This window comes from Astyanax mexicanus, chromosome 15 (genome assembly GCF_023375975.1).
Source record: "Astyanax mexicanus isolate ESR-SI-001 chromosome 15, AstMex3_surface, whole genome shotgun sequence".
Taxonomy (NCBI): Eukaryota; Metazoa; Chordata; class Actinopteri; order Characiformes; family Acestrorhamphidae; genus Astyanax; species Astyanax mexicanus.
The window spans coordinates 5,540,229-5,555,548 of NC_064422.1; positions in this window are offsets into that span (position 1 = coordinate 5,540,229).

Genomic DNA, 15,320 nt, shown 5'->3' on the forward strand with positions numbered 1-15,320 from the left:
ATGAAAACAAGCTGAAATGAAATAGGAGTGAAAATGTAAGAAGTGGAAGTAAAAACACATATAATTATTACAGTAAAGTATCAATAAACAACATTTCCACCTAGTAAGGTAATGAAGTATTTGTTCTTCATTACCTGACACCTCTGAATGTGAAGTGAAATAAGACTAAAAAGACTAAAAAATGCCTAAAAATGGCATTTTTTGTGCTCAGTTTCCTCAGTTGACGGGATATGTTCAGATTGCGTTGCTGACCAGTATACACTATAAAACTATGCTCAAAATCGGGTCGGAGGAATGAAACATGATCTGGAGGCCAAAAGTCTGCACTTCTCACACGCTTGTCAATTCTCTCTCCAGCTGTCTGTAGTGCTAACTCATACCTTCAATCTAGACATCAGGTTGTACTTTTGTAATTCCTTCCAGCATCAAAACTCTAGCAACCTTCTGGCAGGGCAGGTTAAATCACACAGAGGTGACTGACTGTATTTCTCTCATTAGCCACCACTGTTTTTGTTCTCTTCCTTTCAGAAGATGAACACTGCGCCCACTTCTCCTCCACAGGGCACCTAACAAATCAATTGTTTCTGAGAGAAGATCTAATGCAGTGTTAAATAAAAACTCACAGTGTGTCTGAAACTTGAGCCTTTTTTCTTTGGTACATTTATGTGTTTTCTGTTCAGTACTGAATTATGAAGATCTGCTGTGGAGGCTGATCCCGTGAAAGAATGATGTAGTGTGTTTCATAGTTTAAACCAGGGAATTTCAATAAGCATGAAACATCTGGCCTGTGAGGTTGTTTGAACTATAATGAAAATAATGAAAAAAAAAACAAAAACGCTTCTCTGGTGAGCTTTTGTTTACACTCCTCTCCTCCTGTGACTTTAGTTTCCGCCCATTCTCGTTTTTCTGCCCGTTCTTGGGCTCCTTATCTCCTTATAGGGCCTTTTTTCCCGGCTATATCCCAATTCACTAGCCGGGGCAGCGGTAGTGTATTGGACCGCGACCTTTACAACAGGAGTTTGTGATGGGCAGTGCTGTAACGCGAGAGCAGAAGGGAGGCGGACGTTTGAGCGGGTAAGACATAACTTTTAATAAATAACAAATAAACAAATAAACAAACAGGGGAATGACGAAAATAAATATGTACATAAACAAACAAACAAGGAGTAACGATAAACAGAATATAACAAAACACGGCTAGGGATATATACAGGGGTAACTACATAAATATATACAAAATAAACAAAGAAACAAACAGGAACTAAACGTGACTAGAAAATAAACGTGAACACAACTAACAAGAAATAAACAAGAGCGTATAAATGCAAAAACCAAGAAACGAGGGATAACAATAACAAAGCGAGACAGACAACACGGGAAGGTGCAGAGACCGACAGCAAACGTAGACTAACAAGTACTATTTATACTAAACATGAAACAATGAACACCTGGGGAAACAGGTAACGAGGGGCGGAGCTACAAATTACACACACGTAATGGAAAAGTACAAGAGAAACACACTAGGAAACGGGGAAAACACAGGAAAACATAGCGAGGGCGTAACAGAAGTCCCTCCCTAAACGTGCAGCTCCCGAGGCGCGTAAAAACGAACCCCGGGGGCCGGCGGCGGGGAGAGGCCGGGAAACACAAGAGACGAGACCTGAGACTTAACATGGGGCAGAACAGGAGACTGAACTAAAGACCGGACAGGAGACTGGACAAAGAAAGGAGACTGGACCTTGGACATGAACGGAGACTGGACATTAGACTGTACACTGGACAAGACAGGAGACTGGACAGGGAACTGGACAGGGGTCGGTGACTGGACATGGGGCATGACTGGTGACTGGACTGGACTGGACAAGGGAACAGGGACAAAAACATTAACCGGGACAGACACAAACACGGTCACAGGGACAGGTACACAGAAACCAGACAAGACAGGAACAGGAACATAGACCGACACAGGAACCAGAACAGGGAGCGACAGGGGTACAAAATAAACTTGGGGATGCCCAGGACTGGCTAAAGTCTGTGGTGTGGTCCGTGGGGCCAGCCTGGGCACAGTTCTAGGGCTGGAGTCCGGGGGCCTTGGGGCAGACCTGGGCACACGGGGCTTGGGGCGAAACTTAGTCCTGGGTGCCGGGATAGGCATGGGTGTGGTGACGGGCCTCGCTGGCGACGCGACGGCTTGGGCAGCAGAAGCTGGAGGCGCAGCGACTCGGGCAGCAGGAGCTGGCGGCGGTGCGGCGTCTCGGGCAGCAGGAGCTGGCGGTGCGGCGACTCGGGCAGCAGGAGCTGGCGGTGCGGCATCTCGGGCAGCTGGAGCTGGCGGCACGGCGACTCGGGCAGCAGGAGCTGGCGGTGCGGCGACTCGGACAGTAGACACTGGCAGTGCGGCATCTCGGGCAGCGGGAGCTGACGGCGCGGCGACTTGAGCAGCTGGGGCTGGCGGCGTGGTCGGCGCTGGAGCGGTAGGCACCGCTGGCACAGGGACATGGACGGTGGGCACTGCTGGCTTCGGCACATGGGCAGTGGACACCGCTGGCACAGGAACATGGACGGTGGGCACCGCTGGCATCGGCACATGGGCGGTGGGCACCGCTGGCACAGGAACATGGACGGTGTCTGGCACCGCTGGCATCGTAGCAGGAGCGGTGGGCACCGCTGGCATCGTAGCATGGGCGGTGGGCACCGCTGGCACAGGAACATGGACGGTGTCTGGCACCGCTGGCATTGTAGCAGGAGCGGTGGGCACCGCTGGCATCGTAGCATGGGCGGTGGGCACCGCTGGCACAGGAACATAGGCGGTGGGCACCGCTGGCACAGGAACATAGGCGGTGGGCACTGCTGGCACAGGAACATTGGCGGTGGGCACCGCTGGCACAGGAACATTGGCGGTGGGCACCGCTGGCACAGGAACATTGGCGGTGGGCACCGCTGGCACAGGAACACTCACATGAACAGACTTGGACCCTTGGGCTGTAGGTGTCTGTGTGACGACTCGGGCTGCTGAAGGCTGCACGGAGACTTGACTTAATTTCACCGCAGCGTATTCAGGTTCCGGGGTGGCAGTAGCAGTACAGTGTAGCGCCGTTGTCATGGGAACCCCGGAGCGAAGATCTGCTGCCGCTGCGGGCGACTGGAAGCGCTGCTCGGCGGCCGCCGTGGAAGCTGGGTCTGCAGCCGTAGAAGATGCGGGCGCCGTAGCAGCCAGAGAAACTTGACCCGTGGAAGCAGGAGATGCTAACTGCGTTAGCCGCGTAGCCGTGGGGATGCCTGGAGCTGCAGCCGCTGGAGAAGCTAGCTGCGTTAGCCGCGTAGCCGTGGGGATGCCTGGAGCTGCAGCCGCTGGAGATGCTAGCTGCGTTAGCCGCGTAGCCGTGGGGAAGCCTCGAGCTGCAGCCGCCGGAGGAGCTAGCTGGTTAGCCTCAGAAGCTAGCTGCGGAGCCGACGAGGTGGAGCGCGCCCTGGGAGGCGGGTGGAGGATAGCCTCCGCAAGCGGCGGCAAGCGGGCTCTCATCGGACAGTACAACTCGTCCTCCGAACTGGACGCGGCTGCGAGGAGGTCCACGTAATCCCAGAAATAGTCCTCACAGTCCGCGTTTCTGCCCGCCTTGCCTACCTCGTGGTTCGGAGCGAGGCCGATGGCCCCAACCGTTAGCCCCCCCCCCAAGAAAATCCTCCGAATTTTGGGACCTCTTAGAACGCCTAGCCCGAGGCCTTCTCCGGCCTCGAGGCCTCGGGTTTTCCTGCGCCGAGGTCCCAAAGGGGGCATGACGGATGGCCAGCCCGGATCCAACCCAAGGGTTTCCCGCATAAACGTCCATTGCGGTCGGTCTTTCTGTAACGCGAGAGCAGAAGGGAGGCGGACGTTTGAGCGGGTAAGACATAACTTTTAATAAATAACAAATAAACAAATAAACAAACAGGGGAATGACGAAAATAAATATGTACATAAACAAACAAACAAGGAGTAACGATAAACAGAATATAACAAAACACGGCTAGGGATATATACAGGGGTAACTACATAAATATATACAAAATAAACAAAGAAACAAACAGGAACTAAACGTGACTAGAAAATAAACGTGAACACAACTAACAAGAAATAAACAAGAGCGTATAAATGCAAAAACCAAGAAACGAGGGATAACAATAACAAAGCGAGACAGACAACACGGGAAGGTGCAGAGACCGACAGCAAACGTAGACTAACAAGTACTATTTATACTAAACATGAAACAATGAACACCTGGGGAAACAGGTAACGAGGGGCGGAGCTACAAATTACACACACGTAATGGAAAAGTACAAGAGAAACACACTAGGAAACGGGGAAAACACAGGAAAACATAGTGAGGGCGTAACAAGTGCTGCACTGCGGGCTGCCAGCAGGGGGACTGGTAGAAATGGTAGAGTGGGAGCCCAAATCTCCAACTCCCAGAATCCCCGGCAGTGATTAGTGTCAACCAGCTGCACATGTGCACTACCCTATTTAAACCTCAGTCAAACCAGACCTCACTGTTGCACCTTCACTGAGGGGTGACCGGTACTAGAGGGTATAAGAAAAGAAAAGAAAAGAAAAGAGAATAAAATAAAAGGTGATTTTAAAAAAGGAAAGTGATCACAGCAAGCATCACAAAAAGAAAATAAAATAAAAGAAAAGGTGGTCTCAAAAGAAAGCCAAACAAAAAAGAAAAGAAAAGAAAAAGGTGGTCTTAAAAGAAGGAAAGAGATGTGAAAAGAAAGCCACACAGAAAGAAAAGAAAAGAAAAGAAAATATCTTGAAAGAGAGCATAAAGAGAGGACTGAGCGGTGCTCAGCCAGTTCTTAGTTTGGTTGTGTTTTAGTTTTGTTTATTTGAAGTTTAACGCTGTCTTTTGTTGGTACAAGCCATTCTGTGGCATTTCCTTTGTTCTGTTTCCTGCCTTTTTTTCCACACCTCTTGTGGGGGATTTCTTCCCACCCATTCTCCAGTCTCCTTGGAGAAACATTCACCTGAGCACAACACATTTAAAATTATTATCCCAATCCATAACTAGAACTAAATAATACAAAATAGAACTATATCTTTATATCCATTATATATTCATATCTGCTCTGGACTTGGATCCCACACCTACCCCAACTGTAACAGAGTTTGATCCCGCGTGAGGAGCGGTGTGTTTGTTTTGTTTATTTTTTCCTTTCTTCTTGGGTTTACCTGATTCATTTCCCAAAAACATATCCAAAACTATCTGGCCCGTGGCCAAAACTAATTGCCGACCCCTGGTTTAAACTGTAAAAGATTACATCCCTACTTCCTCAAATAGCATTAGTGAACTTATTTCATAATATTCTAATAATTTAACTTAATTTTAGAAAATTACAATTTTGTATCTTTTATAACTAAATACACTTGAGTAAACTACACTCCACTCTTTCAAGTTCTTCAGTGAGAATGCAGGAGAACTTTCCACTGATGGCGCTTTTCCACCAAAAAAACACTGGTCGTTGAACCAGTTCCATCCAGGCTTATAAGAACCGTGGTGCTTTTCAGCGAACAGCCCGCGTTTCCACCAGATGAAGCTACTTTTGTTGGTGAAAATGTTGGTTCCACATCGGTGGAAAAGCTCTAACATTGAACTTTCACTTCAAATTTGGGAACTTTTGAGTCAAAATTTTCAACTTAAATATCAAATTCATGGTCTGTAACTCAAACTCACTTAAGTATGTTTTAGTTACTGTATCTTAGTGAATTTTACTTGCATCTTCCCGATTTATTCCTCACATCATTTATTTGCCCCCCATTAACTCACCATCAGTGTGTAGTCTTGGCCACCTTTACTTGGGTACACTGTATGGACAGATGTATGGTTTGGTTTTCTGCTGGTTAAAAACTCCAATAAAGAAACTGAGCTGGATTCATTTTCCCATGTAATTGGAGACCTGTCTGACAAAAAGATGCAGGGCCATTTTATAATCCATCAAGACAAAAAAATCACAAAAGCTAGCCTTGCAATAATATACAAAAGTTAGTTATATTTAGGGGCTAATAAATATATACTGGCAAGACTTTTTTTGTATTAACTAACTACCCAAGGGAAGGTAAACCTTGTCAATAAGACAATAAGACACTGATGGTGAGTTAGTGGTGCAAATAAATGATGAAATTTTAAGCAGGACTGTTATGTTTCATTACTTTTAAGGAACACATTTCCACTATTAATTTGGGAAAATATGGTTTAGAATTTAGTAGCTCTTTAAAACCTGAAAAAGCAAAAGAAGCATTTACTAATGGTATCCTTGAAACTGGGAATGTTTCTCAAGAATGTCTACAGCCTCTGTGTTATAAAGTGAGAGAGATATTACAGATAACAGAGATGCAGGGTGAGGGTTTACAGCATGCCCCGAACGAGGTGGGTGGTCAGTTGATGGTAGTTATAGGGGCTCTTTGGATTGGCTGGTTGGACCAGTGCTTGTTTAAAAGATAGCAATCAGGTCAGGATAAAAGTCAGGATCTTTGAGTATAAACCAGAGAGACAATCCCTCGGGGGAGATTGGGAGAAGCTCCTCTGAGAACCCGGACTCTCTTCTCCCTAGGCTCTATTTTATTCTCTCTCTCTTTCTCTAGAAGGTTTTCCATTCACTGAGTTTTTGGCTTTTATTTAAAATTTTAAATAAAACCCCCAATATACCTGCTATAGCCCTATACAACCCTAAATTCCTTATACTGTCCTTATAGATCTTACACTTTCCTATACCATACTATAATATACTATACTGCACTATATTCCTCATATGATCTCTATTCTACCCTGTACTACCTTATGTTACCGTGTACTGCCCTACACTACCCTTCAGTACTGTAGACTGTCTATACTACCCTATTCCCTCTATTCTTTCCTATACTACCTTATATCGCCCTGTACTGCCTATACTATCCTTTACTCTCCTGTACTACTCTATAGTCCCTATACTACTCTATACTGCAATATACTCCATATTCTACCTTTTACTATCCTAAGCTACCCTATACTGTCTATAGTAACCTATACTCCTTTCCCTATACTACCCTATACTGTCTATACTACCCTATCCTATCGTAAACTGGCCTAAGCCGTCTATATTCCCTATCTTACCCTATATTATCTTTTATCACCTTGTACTGTTTATGCTATCCTGTCGCATACTACCCTATAATACATATACTGTCCTATACTGCAATATACTCTGTATTCTACCTTATACTATCCAATACTGCCCTATACCCCTATACCAACCTGGACTGCCTATACTATCCTATACTCCCTATTTAACCCTATACTGTCTGTACTCCCTATTCTACTCTATACTGTCCTATACTGTCCATATACTACCCTATACTGCAGTACACTCTGTATTATACCTTATACTATCCCATACTGCCATATATTCCCTATACTATCCCATACCATCCTGTACTGCCTATACTACCCTATACTCCCTATTTAACCCTGTACTGTATGTACTCTCTATTCCACTCTATACAGTCCTATACTGTCCAAATACTACCATATACTGCAATATACTCTGTATTCTACCTTATACTATATTTTACTCCCTATTCTACCCTGTACTATCCTATACTGCCCTAGACTACCCTATACTGTCTTTAGTACCCTGTACTCCCTTCCTTATACTACCCTATACTCTCTGTACTCCCTATTATACTCTATACTGTCCATATACTACCCTATACTGTCTGTACTTCCTATTCTACTCTATACTGTCCTATATTGTCCATATACTACCCTATAATGCAATATAAGCTGTATTCTACCTTATACTATCCTATTCTGTCCTATACTCCCTATACTATCCAATACCATCCTGTACTGTCTATACTACCCTATACTCCCTATTTAATCCTATACTGTCTGTACTCTCTATTCTACCATATACTGTCCATACTAACCTACACTGTCCTATACTGTCTTTGCTACCCTATACTATCGTAAACTGCCCTAAACCATCTATATTCCCTATTCTATTCTATATTATCTTTTACCACCTTGTACTGTCTATGCTGTCCTAAACTGTCCCATACTACCCTATAATATATATACTACCCTATACTGCAATATACTCTCTATTCTCCCTTATACTATCCAATACTGCCCAATAGCCCCTATACCATCCTGTACCGCCTATACTATCCTATACAACCCTATATAGCAATATACTTTATATTCTAACCTACCCTGTCCTACACTATATACAATCTATACAATCCTATACTAGGCTATACATATCTAGTTATATCTGGTGGGAATTGAAGTCTGACAACATCAGCACTGACAGCTGGCCTTTCTTTATTTGTTTGGCACCAAAATCTAATCTTCTAACTCGCTATTGTCAACACCTCAATATGTCCCAGGATTCCTGGGAAAAAATTGATTAGAAATAGTTTGAGCTTGATTAGATCACATAATTTTTTTTTTCTCAAATGAATTTCTATCATAGCCCCTTCTTCTTGAATAAATCCTGTTAAATATAAAATAAACATGCCCCACTTTGGTATGCTTCTGAGCTACGTATGTTCAGACGTCCCCCGGGGCCGGGAGGGACCAGACGCAGTCTCAGTACCAAGAGCGAGTAAAAATAACGAGAGCTGTGTCTTTCTATCTACAGTAACAGTGACAGTTTGGGGATTGATGAGACCATTAGTGAGACATCATGATGACACCTCTGAAGCTTTACATTCACAGTAAAAAAAAGGATCCGTCGCAGACTGTAGTCAGGCCTAGGTTTTGTTTTCTCAAGATATACGCAGTAGGGTGATATACCCACTTAGGAGACCAATTTAACATATGCCCACCTAAACAAGTGGAAAAAAAAACAAGAGATATATCTGTCTGTGAACTCCGAACTGAATTTTGATTTATTGTGTAATATAAAAGGTGTCTCAAATGTAAAGAAACACCTATATAAAATTAATATGGTTTGGCAGATGGGAATTTATCCCCCAACTGTGGTCAGCTACAGCTTGTTAGAAAGGAGCTCCCTGCCTGAGTTGCCAGGTTTGTGGTTTTCCCACCAAATTTGGCATATTTGATATTGAAAAGCAAACACTACCGAGAACAAATGTAAATGCAATCCGAAGAGGCATTGCTTTTTCACAATAACATGCAGAATATTTGGTAACACTTTATAATAACTTTCACTAATATTTATATTTTTTAATAAACTAATAATCAGTAGATGTGAACAAAGCCTTAGTTCATCAGAATTTGAATATTATCAATATTTACATACACATTTGAATATTATCAATGTCTACACAACACTTAGTTGTCAGCATAAATCTTCATATTTAGAAATGTTAAAAAAATGATTAGCTCATCAGAATTTAAACAATAATAAACCACTAGTTAATAAGAATTTAAAACCAGACAAATGTTTATCAATTGTAGTTTGTTTCCAATATGTTCATTACTGTTTACAAATATGTTAGCAGCTTTTCAGTTCTTTAAAATGTGAAAATATATAATAAAAAATATAAATATATAATAATTATTAGTCATTAGTTAATCGTATATTAATGAAAATTATTATAAAGTGTTACCTAATATTTTATATACAATTACAAAATATAATACACTCACTGTCCAATCAGAACCCACTACTGAAATTGGGGCGGAGCTCAGAAACCAGTCAAAAGCTAGCACTCATAGCTGTATTTTAAACCAGAGAAAATTTATTTTGTGACAGGATATAAAAGGAAATAAACCTAGACCATACTTTTCAAAGTTGAACAAATTATTATTAAGGTGTGGGTACCAGATCCCAAGGTGTGGGAATGAGATACTAATGTGTGGGAATGAGATAATAAAAAGAAACCAGTTCACTCTCCATTTTCTTACTAAAGATTATCCTTGGATTAAAGGAGCTTTGATGTAATATTCAGTCACTTCATGGGCTTTAATTTACAAATAAAGCAAGCTCTAGCTAATTCTCGGCTAGATTAAATTAACTTGTTCCCACACCTGTGTTTCCACATTGTATACACACAAAATATGGAACTATGAAAACAAATCCAAAAACATGAAGCTCATGTGTCACATTGTGACTCCAAACTGCTAAACTCTAAGCACAATTCTATATATTCTCACTCAGATATCATTCTAAAGCACAGCTTTGCAAATCACTAAACACAAACCTTGCTCACCTGAGAATCACTGATCTTCAAATACAAAACTCTAATCACCAAGAAGTCTCATACAAGTTGCAGCTATGTAAACTTAATTAGAAGAACGTTTCAATCATTTTGTATAAAAGAGGCCTCACGTGACTGATACAGCCCTCCTATGTTGTGATCTGGGATAATGTAAGTTTCCACCGGGCAGCTCTGGTCAATGATTGGTTCTCTAAATCCACAGTTTGTTGTGCTGCACCTTCCACCATATTCCCCATTTCTCAATTCAATAGAGGAATTCTTTTCTGCATGGAGGTGGAAAGTGTACAAACGCAGACCCCACGAGCGTGTGGCGCTACTTCATGTAATGGGGGAGGCATGTGATGACATCCACACAGATGATTGCCAAAGATGGATTTGCCATGCAAGGCGTTTTTCCCCCGCTGTTTGGCGAGAGAGAATATTGCAGCTGATGTAGATGAGGTCTTCTTGCCTGACCGAGATCAGGGGTCTGATGAACAGTGCTCTGTTTCTTTGCATTTTGCAATAAATATATTTTTGTGTCCTCTTTGTATGTGAATTTTCCTTATCATGTTTCTCATTGTGAAAATAGGTGAAAATTACAGTTTTGCAACATATTGCATACAGTAAATATAGCTTATATTTGTGTAGTACTGTAAATGGGGGGGTCCTACACCACAACAAATAAGTAAAAACAAGAGAAAGCCAACATATTTCCATGGACTTGTATGCATTTGAATTTGTACAGCGGCCTCATGCAGTCAAAAACAAAACCAAACACTTCTGATAACAGTGCTCTGAATTTATCTTGTCAGTGTTTATTTGATGCTCTGTAAGAGATAAGCATAAAATATCTGTGTGTGTTGTTTTGGTGGAAGGAATCAGTTTTGCTGGAGATTTGTAGAGTTTCAACAAAGGAGTTAATCATTTTCAGTTTGTGTTTAGAGTTTTGAGAAACTGAGCCAAGTTTCTAGAAATGCGTTTAAACATTTGGGAAAAACTGTAATAAGGCATGTCTTCGCATTTTTTTCACCTTAGGGGCTTCATACAGAAATGATCAGTCCAGCATAATAATTTCCGGGCGGTTGTCTGGGATTCGCTGGTGCGGACCACGCTGGGTGTGGAAGCTATCTCAGCTTTCGTGCACGTGGGGTTGTGTGGGTGTGTTTGGTTAATTTTCTAACATGATGCTTCACTTTATTGAGTTGTACTCTAATTGTTTTTTTTTTTTAGCCCCGCCCCAGTTTCAGTAGTCAGTTCTGATTGGACAGTGATTGCATTTCATTTTGGCATGAATAGCATGCTGCTCCTAGATGAAATGCAATCCTGTGCTGCTGTGATTTGCTTTTGAACATTCGCAGTGTCACACTGTGGAATAAATTCAATGCATTTTCGATTGCATTTTAAGTCCAATTCTGACACAAATTCAGCTTTTGGATTTGAAAATGTAAATTCTTGTGTATTGTTTTTTTTTTAATAAAGAGATCAAGTGCAGAGAAATGTAATGTAATACTGGTTTAGCATTCTGCATGTTAGTGAGGAAAAGCAATGCATTTTCTGGATTGCATTTATTTTTTTTTCCAACGGTAGTGTTTGCTTTTCAATATGGCACTTATACCTCTCCATAGTAAAAAAAATAGTTTTTTGATTAAGAAATGAAAAGATTGCATGTGTTTTTTTCAGGGCTGCTTGCACAATTTACACCACTCCCACTAGTAGTACCTTAATGAACGAAATGTTTCAAAAAGTGAAGTTTTAAGAGTAGTAGATTCATAGTTCTTTTGCCATTTATAGGCTGTTTGTTTTAAATATCTGTGACATCCTTAGAGTTTTGGCTAGTTTAAGCTTCTGAAGGGTGGGTTTTAGACATAATTTGGCCTGGATATTTTTTCCTGGCTCTGGCAACCCTGTTCCCAGCTGCTTAAAAAGCTAAGGATGTTATCCTTTCAGTAATTGGTTGTCCCCTAAGAGCTACCCATTTTCAGTCAGTGGCACACCTGCGTTTTCCATTGCCATGACAGCAATACATCAGTAATATACCTGAGCATACCTTGTTTCCAAACCAGCATGCCCATCAGTGTATATATATATATATATATATATATATATATATATATATATATATATATATAATATATATAATATGCTATTTATGCTATTTAAATGACACACATAGAAAGTGTAAAAATACAGTGCCTTGCAAAATATTTATACCTCTTTACTTTTCATATTTTGTCACATTACAACCACAAACACACATATATTTTATTGTAATTTAATGTAAAAGACCACCACAAAGTGATATGCAATTGTAAAGTGGAAAGAAAATGATGCATGGAACAAAACATTTTTTTACAAATGAAAAATCAGCCCCTTTTTCTCTGAGTGCAACCAATTGCATTTAGAAGTTGCCTGATGACTGCTAATGACTTAAAAGACACCTGTGTGTAGTCTAATCTCAGTACAAATACAGCTGCTCTGTGACGGCCTCAGAGGTTGAGTAAGATAATTTTGGGTAGTAAACAGCATCATGAAGTCCAAAGAACACACCAGACAGGTCAGAAAAAAGGCTGTGGAGATGCTTAGAGCAGACATAGGCTATAAAAAGTTTTTTTTTCCAAGCTTTAAACATCTCCTGGAGCACTGTTCAATTCATTGTCTGGAAATGGAAAGAGTATGGCACAACTGTAAACCTACCGAGACAAGGCTGTCCACCTAAAGTTTAGGCCGAACAAGGAGAGCACTGATCAGAGATGCAGCCAAGAGTCCCACGGTGACTCTGGACGAAATGCAGAGATCCACAGCTCAAGCGGGGGAATCTGTCCACAGGAAACCTATTAGTCGTGAACCCCACAAATGTGGTCTTTATGGAAGAGTTGCAAGAAGAAAGCCACTGCTAAGAGAAGACATACAACGTGCTGTTTGTACAGCAAACATGTGGAAGAAGGTGCTTTGGTCAGATGAGAACATAATTTAACATTTTGGCCCCCCACTGTGAAGCATGGTGGTGGCAGCATCATGCTCTGGGGCTGCTTCTCCTCCGCAGGGGCAGGGAAGCTGGTCAGAGTTGATGGGAAGATGAATGGAGGCAAATAAAGGGCAATCTTGGAAGAAAACCTGTTGGAGGCTGCAAAAGACTTTAGACTGGGAAGGAGATTCACCTTCCAGCAGGACAATGACCCTAAACATAAAGCCAGAGCTACAATGGAATGGTTTTAAACAAAACATATTCATGTGTTAGAATGGCCCAGACATAGTCCAGACCTAAACCCAATCGAGAACCTGTGGCAAGATCTGCAAACTGCTGTTCACAAAACGCTCTCCATCTAATCTGACTGAGGTTGAGCTGTTTTGCTGTTTAGTCACTAAATGTGTAAATGTGCTGGTGGAGACATACTCTATAACACTTGCAGCTGTAATTGGGGGGGGGGGGGGGGGGTTTACTTTTCTTTCCACTTCACAACTGTATGCCATTTTGCGTTGGTCTTTCACATTAAATTCCAATTAAATATACGGTATGTTTTTGGTTGTAAAGTGACAAAATATGGAAAAGTTCAAGAGGGGGTTGGACAATGAAACTAAAACACCTGTCATTTTAGTGTGGGAGGTTTCATAGCTAAATTGGAGCAGCCTGGTGACCAATCTTCATTAACTGCACATTGCACCAGTAAGAGCAGAGTCTGAAGGTTCAATTAGCAGGGTAAGAGCACAGTTTTACAATGTTGCAATGTACAAATATTGCAATGTACACAACATTATGGGTGACATACCAGAGTTCAAAAGAGGACAAATTGTTGGTGCACATCTTGCTGGAGCATCTGTGACCAAGACAGCAAGTCTTTGTGATGAATCAAGAGCCACGGTATTCAGGGTAATGTCAGCATGTCACCACCAAGAAGGACAAACCACATCCAACAGGATTAACTGTGGACGCTGTAAGAGGAAGCTGTCTGAAGGGGATGTTCGGGTGCTAACCCGGATTGTATCCAAAAAAACATAAAACTACAGCTGCCCAAATCACGGCAGGATTTGGTCTAAAACCAGGTATTTCAGTTTCATTGTCCAACCCCTGTAGCTTACATATTCTAATGCGCACGCAAGAAAGAAATCCTAGTAACGCTATGTGAAGGTATAAAGAGTTGTAGTGAATGTTGTAGAAATGGAGGTTTTATGATACTGTACACGTGCTCTTATGTTGCTGGAAGTTGAAGCTTCACCTGGCTCCCACAGAGATTTCACAGCTGCCTGCCTCTGAGAGTAAGGAGGTATGAATATGTATGCAGGAGAACCAGTGATTCTGATGCAGCTGGACAAGGTCGGCTCTCCACTGTTCACGCGTGGCCCTACCTGTGCTTTTTTTCCATGTGACCTGAAGCTGCGCTCTCGCAACGTGCATTCTGCAGAAAGCTGGATCTTTAAAATAACAAGCTAGCCCCTTTCTTGGGGTTTAACTAGGGTCACCCTGCTGAGAAGAAAGGGCAAGAGCTGGATATCTGTGCTTATACACTATGCAGTGGGATGAGGACGGGGTTTAAGCATTGTGTGGAGCATGCTTCTGCTTTTATATAAAAATATATCTATATTTTATTAAAACTGCATATATGTAATAGGGTATAGCAAGGGATGGACAATTATTTGATATCATTTCAATAAGTCAGTAACAGTGATTGTGAAAAAATCAATACTTCGTTATCAATCAGAACCCATCCGAGTGCCGCATTAAGCTGGTAACTACATGCCAGCATTCAGTTAATAATAATAAAGACTAAAATACACATGAAATACACATCTGTTATCAACCAGCAGAATTACTCTACCTAACCAGAAATGTGTCAATATTCTGAGTTAATATATAGCATGTTAGCATTGTGGCTAACACGCTTTAAACCAGTTACAGTGGTATGAAAAAGTTTGGGCTGATCATATTCATGATTTTCCTTTATACATCATTGTTTGTTCAGATCAGCAATTTTACTTAAATGCAATTCCTATCCAAAAAAAAAAAAAAAAAAGTTTTCACTGTGAGGAACATAGTGAGGAAAGGGAAGACCACAGGCACAGTTCTAGCTAAGGCCTGAAGTGACAGAACAAGAAAAATCTCAGATAATCAGAGGAGAAGGATGATGAGAACAGTCAT